Source organism: Lepisma saccharinum, chromosome 4 (assembly GCF_977018435.1).
Source record: "Lepisma saccharinum chromosome 4, izLepSacc3.1, whole genome shotgun sequence".
In the NCBI taxonomy this organism is placed as follows: domain Eukaryota; kingdom Metazoa; phylum Arthropoda; class Insecta; order Zygentoma; family Lepismatidae; genus Lepisma; species Lepisma saccharinum.
The window spans coordinates 41,366,464-41,385,777 of NC_139232.1; positions in this window are offsets into that span (position 1 = coordinate 41,366,464).

Sequence of the window (19,314 nt, forward strand, 5' to 3'; positions counted from 1 at the left end):
CACATCAGTATCCAATTGTATATCGTAAGCTTCCACATTTGCTTTTTTAGGTCTGTCAGAAAATAAAACTTGGTATTCGAGAAGAAGATGAAATAACTGATCCAAACAATCAGATGGAAGAGTATTGTTCATGTACGCTGCACGCCGAATATCTTCCTCCGAAGCGATGTCAGATGTTCCTTCAATTTGTGAAGTGGTTGAAATTGGTAATTTGCAAGAACGTACTATTCCCTTCATTGACGGAAGACTTTCTTCAGATTGCACTAAAAACGGAGCAATTATTTCCTGACCTAATGAATTCGAAAGCATGACGGTTGCGTTGCTGTAATTTATAATCGCCTTATATTGCCACAAAAATGGCGAACCCAAAATTAAATCAGCGTGTAACTGTTTGACAATATACAGTCCCATGTGGAAAAACTCATTTGCTATTTGAACTGTTACATATTTGAAACCCATTACCTTTATACGTTGATCTCCTGCAAAGCAAGCCAATTGTATTCCTTCTAATTGTTCCAATTTTGCTCCTGGTATAATTGAACTTAGAATTGTCCAGATTTTATAATCTAATAAATTACACTGACTTCCAGTATCAATTAAACAATTTAAAGACAGATCCGCAATTTTACCTTGTATTTCTGGATTCTCAATTTTTGGTATTGGAGTACCGTTTTCTGACATAATCCACTCTGGTTCAGAATCGTACCATTCTAATAAAAATGCTACAGATAAAACTTTATCTCTGGTAACGCCTAAAGATTTAATTTTATTATAATCGTTCAGACATTCCTTAACATGTACTAAATAAGGGTTATTAACTCTACCATCCAGCTCCTTTGCATTTATTTGTGGCAAGGTAAATCGGAGCATATCACCCTGCCTTAGTTGTTTAAGTAGTTAGAAGAATGTGCACTTGTGGTAGTAGTAGCAGTCGGAGTTAGGTGTTCCATATTTGCAGAATTACGCTGCAAGTTGGTGCTGCCTACTGTAACACTGTTTTCCTGTGAACTATGAGATGCATTACCATACTCTATTGGTTGTTCATTGTAATTTCCAGTTCTACTATATCTTCTGTTATCAGATGTTGGGGTATTGCCAAGTCTGAAATTCGAATTATTTACGTTATTATTAATTCTTTCAGAACTTACAAACTGCCTTCTTGAGGGATTGCGTTCAAATCTTCTGGGAGATGGGCGATGATTTACATTGATTCCTGCATTTTCGGTCTGTGTTGTAGAATCATAAGAATTCCGCTCCACATTTACTTGCCTGACGAAGTATTTTGGTCTGTCGAAACTTCTCTTCTTGTTAGCCTTGTCATCAGAATCTGTATTATCACCGGGCAAAGATAAACTTTTATTCTTTTCGCTCGAATACAAATCAATAGTCCTTAATTTCTGCGTCAGTTGCTTAAGATCTGTAATATTATGGCAGCCCACATTCTTTGAAATTGACTCAGGTAGCTGCTTCAAAATCATCCGTATTACTTCAACTTTGTTTGGAGTTTCCACAAGGTTACAATAAGCAGAGTACGTTTTTAAAGCGTATGCTTCCAATGACAAACCTGAAGCTGGGTTGTATTTTCTTGATCGTAACAATGTCAACTGACTTTCTAATAACTCATTAGATGCAAACTGATCAAGAAATTTATGTACAAAGTCCTCATAAGAAATGAAACTCTTCTTTTCACTGTTGAACCAGTAAGCGCCTACATTATAAAAACACTTACGAATTATACATAATTTATACTTGGGAGGAACACCAATTATGTTCAACATTGTAGTTAGTTGTTCGATAAATTCTCTAGCAGACTGTTTTGAAACATCTCCTCCAAAACGTGGCAATTGACTGAGTTCACTAACTCGTGAAAATCTATTAGAGCATGTATCAGACTGATTATAAGAATTCCATGTAGAATCATTATTCAGCCACACCGGGTTATAAGTACAGTTTGTTCTAGTACAAGGACTATGATTTACATTTAAGTCATCAGGAAACTGATCATGGATTAAGGAATGACATGTACTTTGACGTTGGCAACCACATACTGAAGTTTCAAGACCTGTGAAATTGTCTTTATTATCACAAGCAACATAAGTTCTAGAAGGTATGGAATTTCTGTTAGATGTAGAACAAATTTGCTTTGATGTGTCTGTAGCACATAAAGAACTAGGTGCATTATTTTCAGAATCACAAATATGTACGTGCTTATTATCATACAGTAAAGAGTTGTTCAACGAAGAAAGACATGAATGGTTATTGAGTGAACATGTACAATTGATTTTGTCAACAGTAGGATTGCTATTACTAAATCCAGTATTATCTAAAACACAATGCCGCAATGCACATGTATTCTTGCCTTGTAAAGTGGAAGCTTTAGCAAATTTATTTCTACTTTTATTGTGAGCAGATTTGCCCTTGCACAATTTGGTTACATTTTCCTTTACAGAATTCACTTCAGCATCAGATGTATCATAGCCAGAAGAACCTGTATGAAATGTTTCGCATTTATTGTGTTCACTAAAAACAACATGCTTTATTTTAGAATTTAATCTTGTATCAGTTTGGCATGCTATATGCCTATGTTCATTAATAAGTGCATCAACATTACTTAGTTCTTTATCTGGTTGTAGAACGTCTCTAACCATACTAGTACAAATAACATCGCTTTGCTCTAAGTTAATGCATTTCTCATTTAAATCCTTAAGCATGGAATCAAATTCTTGCAACTTTACCTGCGTAGTATTCATATTTGTTTGTAGTGTACTTATAGAAGTTTCATGTTGGCACAACTGGTTTGATACGTGTTGTTTTAACTCATCATCATGATGGTCTAGTTTTGATTCAAGATCACTGACTTTCGAATTTAATAAAGTTACTTCATCATTTATACGTTCATTTAGTAACCTATTAGCTGATTGACAAGAATCAGAAACCTGCTGCAACTTATTTTCTACATGTTGGAGTCCTTCGTTTAGTTTTTCAGTACTTTGCTGCAACCTAACCAATTTTGTGCCCCAAACTTCACAGTTTGTTTGTAAACTTTCGTGCAGCGTTTCAGCGTTCTGATCAAGTCTATCTTGTAACCTATTCTCCAAAGCTTCAGTGTTCTGAAGTAACCTATTCTCCAGCGTTTCGGTATTCTGGAGCAACTTCTCTTGCAACCTATTTTCCAGAGCTTCAGTGTTCTGAAGTAACCTATTCTCCAGCGTTTCGGTATTCTGGAGCAACTTGTCTTGCAACCTATTCTCCAGAGCTTCAGTATTCTGAAGTAACCTAATTTCCAGAGCTTCAGTATTCTGGAGTAACCTATTCTCCAGCGTTTCGGTATTCTGGAGCAACTTGTCTTGCAATCTATTCTCATGTTGGGCCAAACTCAAGTGAAAAGCAGATAAAATTTGGTCAATATTGGGATTTACTGTATCCAAGTATGATTTTAGAGTGAATGGATTGAATTCTGGCTTGCATGCCTTACAGTAATAGTCTTCTTTCATAGAGCTGAATATTACCCAGTGAATAACTGTAAGACCCCTACAATTTACGTGTTCCCATTTCTTGCATGACGTGCATTCAATCAAGCGAGTGTCAGAAAATCTGTCCTTACAACAGAGTAAATCCTCCATTTGCTTACCAGAATTGTCCTCTTCGTTGCTTACTTCAGCAACATCACTGAGATCCGGTTGAAGGCACACACTACTTCGAAGCACGTAAGGCACTTCTCTTTTCTTCATTGTAGCATTATCAGTTCAGTTCTTATCAACTTACAATTTTCGAATCCTGGCTGTGGGTCGCCAATTTATTGCAACTGTCCCCGGTGTGGAGCAGTTTGTCGCAATATTTTAAATAAAAATAACTTTTCGAATGTTACTTAACAAAATTAGTATATTAACCAATTTCTACAGTCACTATAGTTACGAATAACAAACAAAATAACATCAAAATTGAACAGAGTAGCACAACAGAATTTTCTTCATTCTTTTCAGATTATGCTCACAACTAAATAACAAAATATAATTGTAAAATGTCTTTGAATTAAAGAACTGTTGCAATGCCCGTGTTCAAAACTTCAAAGATGTTAATTGTGGACATTTGTGTTTATCTGTTCTCAGATATATGTCTCAAATAAATAAACCATCAATTGAAAATTTTCAAAAGGCCTTGTGGTATTTAAAACATCATGGGGGTATTCCATCTCACCAGCCAAAATTCAATATTGAAACTCAAATTACATGATGATATAGTGTATCCCAAAACAATAGCTCTCAGAGCATTTTATGGCATGTACTTGATCCCTAATATTACACACCACAACAACAAAATTGCAGTAGGGGATCAAAAAATTGTCATCACTCCAGGGCAATATAATCTGTCCACTATAAATGCTCAATTACCCAGAGGTATAGTATTAACTCAAAATTCTGTCACTCACAGAGTAGAGATTGTATCTGCTACAGAAACAGTGGATCTGGGTACTATAGGAGAGCTGTTAGGCTTTGAGAACAACACAAAACTTGAACCAGCCATCAAACACACTGCTATTAATATACCTAAATTCTTAGCCATAGAGACTCTGAATATTCACTGTAATGTGGCTGAGGGTATGATCACCAAATCAAATGGCATAGGCACTCACAAACAAACTGGCATCATTGCAACATTCAAACCTAATTCTGAATTTATGGAGCCAATCATCTACACTCCATCCCCAACATTATATTTTCCTGTGTGCCATAATAGAATAGATAACATTGAGTTGATGGTGACTAATGAAAAAGAAGAATTAGTTGATTTTGCTGGAGCCACAACAACTGCAATCATAGAGATTAATATTTAAATAAAAATACATACAAAAAAATGGAAAATATTGAGAGTTATGAGCTACAATCATTCCCCCCAAACAGGAGGACATTTGCAAATTTAAATCAACCCAACACAGAGATTGAGGTTGATCTTGATGTAGGGGATGGCTTTATACACCCCCACAGAGCAGATCTATACATCAAATTTGATGTTGTAAAGCTCGATGGAACAGATTATCCGGCAAATTCAAATATAAGATTGGTGGACAATTTTGTGCCGCATCTGTTCTCTGAAATTGAGATCAGAAAGCATGGTGTTGTTATAAACAGAGTGGATTATCCCGGCATTACCTCCACAGCTTTGGCCACACTAAAATTATCCAAGACCGAGGCTTCTTACTACAAAATAGGTGGATTTGAGGCTGGTGATAAAATTATATCTAAGAGCCACACAGTGCTGTTCCCTATGCGCCTGTTGCCAGGATTCTTCTCAGATTACAAAGATATTATGTGGAAGGGTGGTTTAAGAATCACATTTAGAAGAGCTGCCAATGATAATAATGCTTTGATGAGGTACAGTACATTAAACTCTACAGGGGAAGCTCTGCCTAATACCCTACCTGATGAGGGCAAGTGCCTTATTCAGACTATGGAGCTAAGAATCCCAGTTGTTGAATATGAGGCCAGTTATGCTCTTAAATGCAAAGCTGATATAATAAAAAATCCACAGATTCCTTTACAATTTTATACATATCAATGTGTACAGGAGCCTGCCGCTGGTACTTATTATGAGTTTGATGCTACAAATTCATTCTCCAGTATACAATACGACATGCCGGATTTTGTGGTGGTACTGTTTCAAACTGGAAGACACAATAATCAGGAAAAAAATTCAAGTAGATTTGATAACTGCAACATCAAGAACATATATCTTAAAAATGGCAGAAATGAGGTATTTCCCAGAGAAAATTATAATTTAAACATGTCCAAGGATGATTTCCTTAAATTATATGAAGCATTTACAGCATACAAAAGGGTCACTACTGGCAATACTGACATGTATTACACACCAGATGAATTCAAAGCACAGAGACCCATGTTTGTCATCAACACTTCAAAAAGGAAACAAGTTGTGGTTAATGACAGGACAAACATTAAAATTATCTGTGAATTCCACGATACAGTCCCTGATGACACCATATGTAGTGTTATTCTCATAGGTGAAAAATCATATGTTTATGATGTAAGAAATGAGAGAGTCACAGAGCAATTCTAGAAGATTTACATTATCTTAATACTAGATATACAAGTTGAGCCTGGAGCCCAATTGAACTTAAACCGGAAGTAAATATGTGTGTGTGTGTGTGTGTGTGTGTGTGTGTGTTAATACGTTTGGCTTAGTTTTAAGTGTAGCCAAAAAAAATATCAAGAGGGGCATATTTTTAACAAATTTATGGACAACAATCTCACAGAAGTGCCTTTTATAAGTGTAGGCAAATCAATCTGAGGGGGGTCATACTTTCACGGGAAATTCCCGAGGGCATTTTTACAAAAATCTTGGATTAGACAGGGTTCCACACTTGAGCAAAAAGCTCATATGGGCATGTTGAGCTTGTTTTAAGTGTAGCCAAATCTGCCTGAAGGGGGTTCATACTTTATCGCGCCAATAATAGCATCAATTACACTACTAGCCTACTTTTACTTCGCTTTTTCTCTAACATCACACATCTTCCCACTTTTGGCTAATCGATACAATTAAGATGAATGACTACAAGCAGTATTCGAAGTCGGCTGCAGGAGGACCCCCCCCCCCACACACACACACTACCACCACCACCAACAAGCACAATCTAAGTATCATCCAACCTGCCACTATACGCGACGAACTTTTTCTTCTGTCTCATCTCATTTCGAAAACATTCACTTGTCCCTCTCCTTTTATGAGACGAGACTGAAAATGTCTCGTCTCGTGAGCAACACTAACATTAACAATAGAAGCATCCTCCTAGCTGTTCCTAAAGTCTCGAGCAAACATCCTCCTATGTAACAATTTCCAGTTCAATGAAATGTCACTCACAAGGAAACAGTCATGCCCACAGGTCGAGAGCGAAACCTGGAACATGCGACTTCCTCAGATAAATCATGAATTTTGTGTATAATAATTACAACGCCAGTTCATTCCTGGTAATTCTGAATCTGCGGTTTGGTTTCCATATACAGGGTGCTCGGAAATTCCACTTACAAACTCCTAGGGCTAGTAGAGGGGGACTGAGTAGACAATATTTGGAATAGGACCTCATGTCCGGAAACGTACCGTTTCCCTGCTACAACCATGACAATGTGTCGGATGTGCCTGCGTTGGTATGCAACCGGGTAGGTAGAGACAGAGGACGAACTGCTGGCACGAGTTATGGTCGCTGCAAAAGAGATTGACGGGACACCAGGTGTGATGGATCGAGTGTACCGGAACATGATTCCTCTGTACAATGTGTGCAACGACGTTGGTGGTCGTCACATCGAGCCACTGTTCTAGTTTAGCAGTGCCGTATGCGAGACATCCAGTGCAGAAGACAGAAACAAATTGTTGCGTTTCATTGTCGACACAGGTGTTGATCAATGAATAGTATGTTTCTTTTTTGTCCCCTTGGCAATGTTACCCAATACATTTGCTTGTATTATGGACTGACACACACGTCATTCACTTCTGTACGTTACATAACACCTCAATTGACATGGTTGTAATAAATAATTACACTTTAGGTCATCAGGTGATCTTCTGATGTCATGTACTGCCTACCCGATTGCATACCAACACAGGCACATCCGACACATTGTCATGGTTGTAGCAGGGAAACGATTCCAAATATTGTCTACTCAGTCCCCTCTACTAGCCCTAGGAGTTTGAAAGGGGAATTTCCGAGCACCCTGTTTAAGCAGGATAATTTTCAGTTTTCAAGTGCTCATACCGTCGAAACGAGGAGTCAACAGTATATATATATATATATATTAAGAAAGGTTTTTTTTTTTGTATTTATAATTATAAGCCTTTGCATACATTCTTAATTCTATATTTTTCGAGACTTGAGAGGAGAACGAGAATTGCCCTCCCAAACCGAGACGAATGTTTATAAATCGAGACGACACTGGCAATGAGACATTTACAAATAAACACGAGACAGACATTTACAACTTTCAACGAGAACGAGACCAAGGCTGCCATGTCTCGTCTCGATAGGTCAAATGGGATATTGTTATACACATGGGCGTATATAGGTATAGTTCACGTGGGGGGGGGGATGGATCAACTTTTGGTATTATTAGGGTTGCTTTACTTCGTAAGTGAAAATCCAGAACACTGCTGGCCGGAAGCTTGTTGGGGAGCAGGGGATGCTGGACCTGACAAAGTTGTGTGTATGTAGTCACGCTAGTATTGATACCCTTGTGTCACTGCGTTTTTGTAAACCAAATATCTTTAAGACTACTCGAGGGGGAAAAAATAACTGATTTGACAGTCTCAATGCAGTTTCTTATCGCAGAAATTCCGAAACTATCAGGAAATTGCAGACATTTGGTCTGCAGTCCCATCTGGTGTGTGGAATTACGTAATTTCCTTCCCATCCGTATCCCGTCCTACGTCTCTAATTTAAGAGAATAAAATAAGTCCAAAGAAATTTTTATGAACAAGCGGATAGAACAGGTAACTCTGGCAATTTTACTGAACCAAGGGGGGGGGGGTGGACCCGTTGAACCTCCCCCCTTAAATACGCCCTTGGTTATACACATTATTTCCTTGTAATAATTATAAATATACTAAGTATTAATATGTACTGTGCAACTGATGTAATCTTCTCAGTGTATTTTCTCTTAATTGCCCAAGAATATTTGATCATAACTAGCGGAACAGAAATGAAACACAAATTGAAATTGCTTTATGGAAAATAAAGTAAAATAGGCTTTATAAATAAAGTGAAGAATGTGAAAAATTCTTATTTTGCACTACATAGGTTGCGGTAAATTTCGATAAATATAAGTTTAATATATATGTATTTTTGAAAGTTTGGTCAGAAACCAATTTCACAAGCAATGTTTTTCGCATGACCTGCGAACACGCACGCAGCAGAACCCTTTCATTTATCTTGCACGTGAGCAGCAGGAATATTTCATGGAAGAATGATCATTACAAAGCATAGCTTTCCTTTTCACTATCACTCCATCTTCCATTATTTAAATCTGTAGAGATTTGTAAAACTGCTGCACAGGTTCGTTCATCGTGGGCTATCCCCAGTAATCTGGACGCTCGAAGCAGACGACAAACCAGTTCCACAGATTAATAAGATCGCTTACTTCCTATCTCTCCTTTGTAATCTGTGCGTATACCAAAACGGACATGTGGAGCCACCCTACGGCTGTTTCGAAACGTAAAGTGTTGTCATAGCAACGTCTCCGCCAATCATACCTTACTCTTGGCAGTGACAGTTGAATGCGTCTTAGCGCAATGATCCGCTCACCCCACCCTTCCATTCCTGCTTTTATTTTCTGCTAATAATTCGGGACATATCTCATAAGGTCGAATTAATTATTTTATTTAAGTGCATAAAAATGTTCTACAAGGATAAATACCATTGTTCAGTTAATGCATATTATGTATGCATGATTTCTACATCTAAGTTACGAGATATACAGAATTAGTAGCCCAGAAGCACAACATAGGAAAATAATTTCAAGTTCCTGAAATTCCAACACGTAAATCATTCCGTTGTGCATGAAAAATGGTCCGTGTATTATCTGTGGTAATAAGTATTTTTATTTCGTATTCTCCCTATTATGCGTTACTTTTCTGACATTTTGGGCAAATCGCGATTTTATCTACGGCGATTACTTTGTTCGTAGATTAATGCGTTTTACCCCTCCCTCGTCGTTGTTTATTTAGCGTCGCATTTTTTCAATTTTAGGCTAATCGCGACGATGCTATGAAAAATTGATGACACAAAGAAAGCTCTAACAGGGATTCGAACCCAGGACCCCTGCATTAACTGAACAATGGTATTTATCCTTGTAGAACATTTATGTGCACTTACATAAAATAAATACTACGACCTTACGAGATATGTCCGAATTATTAGCAGAAAATAAAAGCAGGAATGGAAGGGTGGGGTGAGCGGATCATTGCGCTATCCAAAGTGTTCTAAAGGGCGCTCGAGCCATGTTGCAACATTTCCCAAATTGTCTCTTTCTCTTCATAACAATTGCTGCACAGTTTAACGTGGGTGACAATCTGCAGGATACAGCACACTTAATATCTGCAACTGTTTCTGATGCCGTCACTGTAATTTTCTCTCTTGTCTAGGCCTACCATATTCAATCGCAAGATGTAGACACTTCTGATTTACCAACGTAGAAAATTCCATTCATCTGTCATCTTTCATCTTTCCACTTTCTCTGCAATTGATATCAGCGGAGTACCCTGGGAGGGGGGGAGATTTGATGCTGAAAATGCCAGGGATACAAAAGACAGGATTCGAAGGTTTTGTGTCAGGAAATAAGAATAAATCATAAAACGTATATTAAAAACTACTGATGGAACATTAGCGTTATTCATCTAACGAAACCATTACAAATCGACTGGCGGCTTGTAGGTATGAAATACTGGAATAAAAGATATATACATATAGTCAGTACTTGTTTTCCAAACTTAACCACCATCCTAAGAAAATTGGGGATCTACAAGTGAGTAGCGTAACCCAGTCTGGGAAATCTCCTATAACAGCTGAGGGTTCGATGTGCTGACCCCACGTCACCCCATTACTGGTTGAAGATCTCCACACCTCTAGGTAGGGTTGTGGGAGGCAGACTGGCAGTCAGTTGATAGGCCAAGGCCCTTCCAGGGCTGTAGAGCAGTGGATCTCAACCTTTTTCAGTCGGGGACCCACCTTCATGGGATGGATGGGGACCAGCGGAATTACTTTGTAGGGGTGTGCACCCAGTTTATAATCATATATTTTCTCTTTTACAACAACACGGCCTGAATTAAAATTGTTAAAACAATATATCTAAGTAATTTAATGTAATAGGTTTTTAAGACCCAGTTAACAAAGTTTCGAGCCCAACTTCCCGACCCACCAAATGTCCCCTCAGGACCCAGGCGTGGGTCGCACCCTATAGCTTGAGAAACGATTCTGTAGAACCATGGGTTATGTTATGCTGAACATGAAAGTAAATATTTTACACTACAGTTAATTTCTATCATAACTTACATTCAGTGTTCTGTAGATGAAATAATATTTTAGAAAATACAACATAGAAACTAGTTGAGTGCCATCTGCCATGAGAGAATAGAATAAAATAATAGCTATGAGTGACACAGCTCATTGGGGAAGTTATCAAACAGAATATTTTCTGGAATAAAATTGTAATTGTTTTAATTCTATCAGTCTATTTCTCTGTAAAAACTACTATGATGATTATAATGAATAGTTATGGGAAAATAGAGTCACACCTTACACAAGTTAACCTAGAATGCCTATATAGCAACCACCTCATCTCGAAGTTGTATATGGAGACGCATGGTGGTTCGGATCCTACTTTAAACTGTAGGTTCAGTCCCGATTGGCCTTACTGTGAATAAAGTGGACTTAAAACACCAAATCAACCAATCAGTCAATCGAAGTTGTATAAAATTTCACTTTTCTGGTTTGCATGGGAGTAATTTCAACCCATTTCTATAAACGTGTGGATGTTTGTAAGATATATTATTAACTAATCACTGCATTCTTATTCATTTAGTATTTGTCAAACATCCCTAATTTTTAATCTAGAATGGGAGTTTTGTTCGAAGTTACTTACTGGAACCACTCTACATATTGACTACAATTTCATCATATGGCATTACATATTTCATAGTTACACAAAAATCTGGACTCGAAATATGAATGTCTTAGTATACAAAACAAAGCAGTCATGGAGTATGTAGGATCAAGCTAGATAAGCACACTCCCAGCCCCCACTCCTAAACACACACACAATGGAATTATAAATACACCACTGAAAGATCTTATCCTGCACAGACATGTATTTTATATATTCATATACTTAATACAGTACTGAAGATGATACAATCTGTGCATTCAGAATAAATATTGCACATGAATTTTAAAGTTAACTGAAAAACAAAAGAAATTTGCAAATTTCCAGCTGATGACAATGAAACCATCGGTATTTTTTGCAATTTAGAGAGATTTCACACCAAAGTGTCATGTGACATATGTCACTTGGAGATGAACCAATGAACAGCAAAGTTTCAACCATAGTGGATGACATATTGACAAAATCCCTGCTACTCATTATCAGCTTCTAAATAATGTCACACATGTTTCTAGCCAGTCTAAAAGAAAGTGATAATCATTCTTTCAAGCTTCACACTATCAGGTCGATCATTGGTGCATGATGTTTCTCATACCATCCCTTCCATCAAGAAGTAAATTTAACTTGGCTTCGTATCGAACATAGGTGTCTCACTCATGATCATTTGCTGCAAGGGCTAGACCATCCAATGTGCCATGTCTAAATGTTAAGTGATTGGCTTATTCCTACCTAATGTGTAGATTATACTTTCCTCAAACTTTTGATCTTACCAATTATTGACCAGGTTGGGAGATAATGACAGCACTTTAACAAATGTAATTACCTTTTTGAGAAGAGCAGGGCTCTTATACTGTCTCTGAGGAAGTTCGTAGTTTTGTGTATGTCCTTTGCAAGTCTTTATAACATTCAACTTTCCTCAACGGGCTTTTCACACCCATTTTTTAACTCAGGTATGAGTTCAATACCTGGTGGAGACCCATAGTGTTTCGGATCCCACTTTAAACTGTAGGTTCAACCCAATTAGCCTTTCTGTGCATAAAGTAGACCTAAAAGAACAGTTCAAACTCAAGCAAGGTTATTAGATAAGAGGATTCTTCCTCACATACCTTGAATGGCTCAATATGGTCATATATGCCTACAAGTCCCAAAATTCATTTCAAGCATCTTACTCCCAATTACAAAAAGATTTGATTGATTGGTTTGTTGTTTTAAGTCCACTTTATGCACAGTAAGGCTAATCGGGACTAGACCTACAGTTTAAAGTGGGATCCGAACCCCTTGTGCCTCCACCGGGTATCGAACCCGGGACCCCTTGATTACAAGGTGAAGACTTGCCATCGAGGAGGCCCCACTTCCAATTATATATATAAATCATATTGTTAGCATTAAACATATGGAATATAGAGTAAAAGACTATAAGAAATCCTTAAAACCCTACATCAATTAGTTTCCACTGTATTGAATATTATCGTAATATTGTTAATGAAATTCCATGAGACAAACCATTGATAGTCATACTGATAGGTTTCTTGGTCCGACACTCGCTATGGTGACATGTTATACTTCACCAAGAATGAATTTACATGTTGAAATACTCCAGAAGAAGAGAACAGTTTCCGAGTAAGTACATTACTCTTAATGATTTAGTACTCATACTGTAAAAATGTAAAACATTATATTCTATTGCTAATAACAAATGTAAGGGAAAATAAACAAACATTGTTATTTAGGTATACATATATTTATTGAATCACTAGTAATTAATATATTTTGCATAAGGTATGATGATCTCATTGAGGTCCTACAGACTTTCACTGGAAAAACAGTTACTGAAATTATTGAAGCATCATTAACACACTCAACAAACATTTCCATAGTAGGTTCACATATGTAGTCTCAAACAGAAAAATGTGTGCATTTTATTTCCTTTAATCAAACTGTTCAAATATTTTACAGGACTGTTTAGCTGAAAATCATATCATCTTTTTTCATCCACCCTGCTTGGAATATTTAGTGAAACATTAAATACATTTGTTTCTAACATTCTCAAGCAATGCATTGTGTTGTTAGGTGTTATGTACTTTAAGCAAAATTTATCTCTAAAGCATATATTTTTTTTAATCAAGAAAAGGGAAAATACCATTTCTTATGCATGAGCCATAACTGATGACAATGTTATTCCATAAGAAATGCAATATACTTACTTGGTTCTACATCTGGGTATGCATCATGCACTAACTTATTTCTATTAAAATTCATAAACATTTTTTCTGAAAAATTGTCTCTACAAACTCTGTAACTTTTGTATGTTTTGTGCCTCAAGTCCTTTGCCATATTTTCTCGAACCATATCTCAGCTCTACAAGAAAAATAAAAGATGAAAAAATATTTTAGAAACATATAACTATGCAAGACAAAGCATTCTGCATTTTATGTCACTCAAGAAAGATAAATTCCATGATGCAAGAGTTGTTTGTTAGCTAAGGTCAGAGCGTGTCAACAAAAAGAAAAGATACTGAAAATGAATATGCATTAGATCACTGTCTGTATCTGTTGAATAAAGTAGTGTCAAATGTATAAGGGTCCATTCTATGATAGCTCCTTCAACTATTGCGGAAAATCTTATGTGCTTGTCACCATTCAATTGATTTATTTTTACTTAATTTTCACATTATTTCTCATCGCAACTAATTCTTATGGTACCATACAATGTGTGGCAATGCAAATAAAAACATTATAGATATTGCACTAAACTTCCTAACATATGAAGCAAAGTTTTACCACATTATTTTTTTTAGAAAGAGTCACTGAAGCTTACTGCCTAACCTACAACTGGCTAACAATGCAATTTTTGTCATTGAATGGATCATGGAATCTACTCCCGGGAGTGAATCCAAGAAAAATGTTATGACACAACATATTTCTGAAGAAGATTAACTACAGGTATAATTAGATGATTCCATCAACAAAATATATTATTATTAATAATAGGAGTAACATCCATAATTCTGTAGTGTTGGACTAAAGCACATAGATTAAAATGTGATTTGAAACACAAAATCTTCCTTCCGTGGCACCAGTGAGAAAGGATTGTTCTTTACAGTAACACATGTGTAAATGTTGGTAAAATATTTTAGGTATTTTAAATATATATAAAAGGTTCAAATTTCGTGTGACAATGATTGCTAAAATTCTACGATAATTAGTCTTCCTGCTTAGAGAATTTTATAAAAAATCATAGAACGATAGGTACCGTTACCTTAGGTTTCATCGCTTTAATATTTACACGCCTTTTTTTATCTACTGTACATGTTGACAAAGTTTCATATGCTAGAAGAAATAAACTTCATGCAGTAGCAAATAGGAGCGTGATAACTTGCAACGGTACTAGTTTACTATCCTTCGGACACATTTATTTATTTGTACACAAGAGACTACTTACCGTAATAAGTTCCTGTAGCATTGTCGAACATCGGGAAGGTGTTTTGTGTGATGTTGCAATGTTTCATAGCTGAAATTCATGTTGTTCGTTGAAAATTAATTCTCCGACGGAGATAGCGTTTGGCGCGTACATCTGCGTATACCATGAAGTTCGTACACCTTCATACACCGTCGTGACTATCATGACGTGTCGTGATTGTGTTTTGTTGGTATCCAGTGTTTCGAACTCCCTGCGTTTGCGACGAGAGTTAGAACTGTGGATCGAGGGTTTGGAGAATGACGTGTGGTGGGTGTGTTGTAAAGTTTGTGCCGGGTGTGGACAAACCATTGGCGCTAGCCGCACAAACCATTGGCGCGTGGATAGGTTAGTAGGCCACGCAAAGGTTGCAATAGTGAAAAAGATAGCCCCACGAACCATTGGCGCTAGCCCCACAAACCATTGGCGCGTGGATAGGTTAGTAGGCCACGCAAAGGTTTCAATAGTGAAAAAGATAGCCCCACGAACCATTGGCGCTAGCCCCACGAACCATTGGCGCGTGGATAGGTTAGTAGGCCACGCAAAGGTTTCAATAGTGAAAAAGATAGCCCCACGAACCATTGGCGCTAGCCCCACGAACCATTGGCGCTAGCCCCACAAACCATTGGCGCGTGGATAGGTTAGTAGGCCACGCAAAGGTTTCAATAGTGAAAAAGATAGCCCCACGAACCATTGGCACGTGGATAGGTTAGTAGGCCACGCAAAGGTTTCAATAGTGAAAAAGATAGCCCCACGAACCATTGGCGCGTGGATAGGTTAGTAGGCCAAGCAAAGATTTCAATAGTGAAAAAGATAGCCCCACGAACCATTGGCGCTAGCCCCACAAACCATTGGCGCTAGCCCCACGAACCATTGGTGCGTGGATAGGTTAGTTGATTAGGTTGGGATACATAGTTAAAATTTGGTGTCAGAACGCGAAAAATAAAGTTAAAAAGAAATAGATTTGATTAAGTTTGTCGACGGGCTTTTCTTGGGTTCCGAAGGTTGAAACACTGCATAACAATTGAAAATCGAGAAAAAACAAGGCCGATGCGTCATTCCTACGCATTATTATTTACGAAGGTGTGCGCGCCATGTTGTGTGTGAGGCAAACGGAAAGGTAGGAGGAAGAAGTAGTCGTAAGATGAAAAATTGCTCTTACTTTCATCAAACCAACGTCAATACACGTTCAGGAATGTTCCGCGAAGCAGATACGTAAGTTTGAATGTCAAAATTTGGCAAAAGAGAAGCCGGACGCGCAATTATGTAGGAAGGTGTACTCGCGATATTGTGTCTCAGGCAAGGGAAAACACCTACCAGAAAGACGTTCTGGTAATGTGAAAAATTGCAATTAATTTCATCAAAACAACGTTAATACACCTTCAGGAATGTTCCGCGAAGCAGATACGTAAGTATCAATGTCAAAAATTGACGAAACCAAAAAAATCAGACGTTTTTTTTTAACACATGGCCTTTTATTTAAATGAAGCAAAATACAGAATACGAAGACATGCTAGGAATTATTCTCCGTGGAAATCATAGGTGGAAACTAACTTCATGTAAATGATTTTTACATAAAGAGCGAGCATAATTCATAAATAACTAACCTTTCAGGATTTGACGGAACACGAAAAAAAGACAGTTCTGGATTCCACTTCTGACAGTTTTTATAATAAAAATCTGCACAATAAGACATTGTTCTTCTTTTTCTTCTTCTACATCCTTATTAAAATAGTGTACGTCCATGACAGATCATATGGAACGATGTTACGTCATGTAGAAGTATTGACTTTAAAAATACGATTTTTCTTATACATGTTTAAGAAGGCAAAGGCATTTAATAAAATACAAAATCACGTACAAGTGATCAGCATTGATTAATAGATACATAAACTAAATTTTTAATGAGATAATTAGGATTTAACATCGATGGTGGTGCCGTCTGGTAGCTGGTTAATTCATGCACGAACAAATGAATTCCGAAATTAACCTTGTTCGGATTTTTGCACCAGTGCGGGAGGCCTGGGTCGCTCGCTCGCGAACCACGATAGGTGCTGGAAGTCTCTCCTCATACCTCGTGAATAGTGAGTACGATCTGCTGAATAAGTGGACCCGGACTTTATTGTAAGTGTTATCATTTCTGAGTAGACTTTATAAGGACAGCTATACCATACCGCAGATTCGGAGAAATAGACAACGCCCCTCGAGGGCGAAAACTACTCTCTCACACCCTCGCAGACTTTCTAAACCGTGTATTAATACCCCATCTAACATGACCGAATCAAACCATTTCATGGATTTAGTGCCTAATGCTCAGCTCGGGGATAACCCTGGTGCTTCCTTTTGCGATGATATCCATATTCCAGACTGCCATGATAAGGGCAATGGGAAAAGACTTTGCGACTCAAGTTCTGTCGAACGCGAGAGTGTAAATAACGTCAAATCCCGAAAAACTGCTGATATGATTGCGACACAACATATTTACCCCACTGACCACCCAGGACCGTATGTGGTCCTCCTAGAAGGCATTCCACATGCCCAGCACATTAGCCATTTGAATGGCGGAAGTCTAGGAAATTTTTTTAGGAAAAACGACATCCCAGTGGAACTTGTCGAACAGTGCGGGAAAAACCGCGTACGTGTCACCTTTCCCTCGAGCCAGGATGCCAATCACTTTGTTGAGAATACAACCACTCTCGCGAAGTTGCGGTTACTGCTCGCGTACCCCTCTCACTTATTCAAAGAGAAGGGCTAATTTTTGGTGTGGCATTGGATATCACAGAAGACGACATTATCGAAGGCTTGGACTCGGGTCCAATTCGGATACTGAGTGTGACACGACAAAAAAAGAAGATCTGGAAGGACGATGGATCCTTCCATCTCGAAGATGCCCGAGTTATCTGTGTCACCTTCAGCGGCACTCGACTCCCAGAATTTGTTATCTTGAATCGCGAAATCAAAGAGGTGAAACCCCGAATCCGCCCTGTTTTACAATGCAAAAATTGCCTGCGTTATAATCACACAGCGGGCCAATGCAGATCTCGAGCAATTTGTGGACATTGTAGGTCGGACCGACATGAAGGACCATGTCTCACAGGTCCCAGATGCATTAACTGCCAACAGGCCCATTCAGCCAATGATAAAACCTGTACCAAATGGCAAGAGGCAACTGACATCCAAAACCGTATGGCAATCGACAACATCTCATTTTTTGAGGCTAAGCACAGAATTCAAGGAACATACATTGCGCCAATAACTAAAGCAGAAGTGCTGCACTCGTTACACGACCCCCGGGCATACCCGTTACTAAAAACGCCGACCCCTAACACGCCTACGAAACCTGCCTTACCCATAAACGCGAGACGCCAGTCCTTCCGACAAGCTATCCTCGCCCCTCCAGCCCATACGCCTGAACCCCTAACTACCTTCGTACAACCAGAATATGACTCGCACCACAAACCCCGGAACAAGAAACCGCATAATCCTATGCGCAAACAAACTCGCAACTATTCGTCTAGTAGCTCAGCCACAGAGGAAGATATTTGTGCATCCTTGCCGGTGGGAAAACGGGCGTTTCCCAATGCCCCCCCACCATTGCCGATACAACATCGAGCCACCCCGGTTCGGTTAACCACAAAAGGGTCCTCACAACCCACAACCTCTGCACAAATAACAAGGGAGCAAACTCAAATTTACAACTCGATATTAGCAATAATTCCCAACCTGTGGGACGCAGTGCGGGACACAACAAATAACCACCGTCGAATTCAATTAATACATCAAATCCAAGCCTTAACATCCAACCTTCTGGCGATACTAGAAGCCACACCTTGACGGAACCAGGTTTCCAACAGATACCGGAAATGGAAATAATCGTTCAATGGAATGTCAATAGTTTCTCTGCAAGAAAATTGGAACTGATAGACTTAATTGCCGAATATCAACCCCAAATTCTCTGCTTACAGGAAGTTAAGGGTACCAAACATGAAAAATATCACCTCGCGCATTATAATTTATACGGTACCCCAACCACCAATAGGGGAACTGTCATATTTGTACATGAACAAATACAACATACAGAGGTACCGATTCCGAATGACATAAGACTAGTACAAGATTTTCAAGCAGAAATTGTAGCCATTCGCGCTTCCATATTCCTCCGAACTTTTACGGTAATATCGATATACATCCCCTCCCA